Here is an 870-nt window from a genome sequence, read left to right as displayed (position 1 = left end):
AAAAAATTTTAAAAATTTTCAATTTTCAATTCATATATATCTCTATTGTATTTTTTATAATTAATTAGTAATAAAAAATTTAAAAAATTTTCAATTTTCAATTCATATATATCTCTATTATATTTTTATTTTTTCGCAAGAAAAAAATTTCACTTCCTTCCAACTAACCAACAAATATTTCCTGCCTTTAGGCAATAAATTCGATAATTAATTTTTTCTTCTTCCGAAAATACAAACAATGATAATCAATGTATATTGATGTCGTACATTGTCAACATCATTTATCAAATCCTATTCTAATAAATTTTATTTTTCCTTTTTTTGCAAAAATTTTCATGTTTTTTGTTTTGTTTTTCAGAAAAGAAAAATATCATTTATAAGCTTCAACAACATGTTTATATGTTTAATTTAAAATGAAAATTATAAATGATATATTAAATAGTTTATCAATTATTTAAAGTAATACCAATCAATGATAATGTGATAAATTGATGAATTGAAAATAAAATATAACATTGATAATAAACATTGATTGTTAAGTATTATCATTAATCAATTTTAAATTGAGTACATACTTTTGTGATTGATTGCAAAACATAGTGTATTTTAAAATTATTTTGAAATTTCGAATTGTTGATTGAATTTTTGATTGTATTATTTGACAAATTATTTTTGCCAACATTTTATATCATAATTATTCTCATTAATTAGTACCAAAACTTAGTCTATCAATGATGATTACAATGCAATAATATAATCATATCTTTTATCAAAACTTTTCAATGATAATATCAATTATCATTTATCAGAAATGTTCCGCTTATCAAATTATTTGCTAGAGAAATGAGCAATAATTGAATGCTTTATAAG

Source organism: Loa loa, assembly GCF_000183805.2.
Source record: "Loa loa unplaced genomic scaffold supercont3.323, whole genome shotgun sequence".
Taxonomy (NCBI): domain Eukaryota; kingdom Metazoa; phylum Nematoda; class Chromadorea; order Rhabditida; family Onchocercidae; genus Loa; species Loa loa.
The sequence above is the reverse complement of the archived record's forward strand: the minus strand, read 5'-3'. Positions refer to the sequence as shown.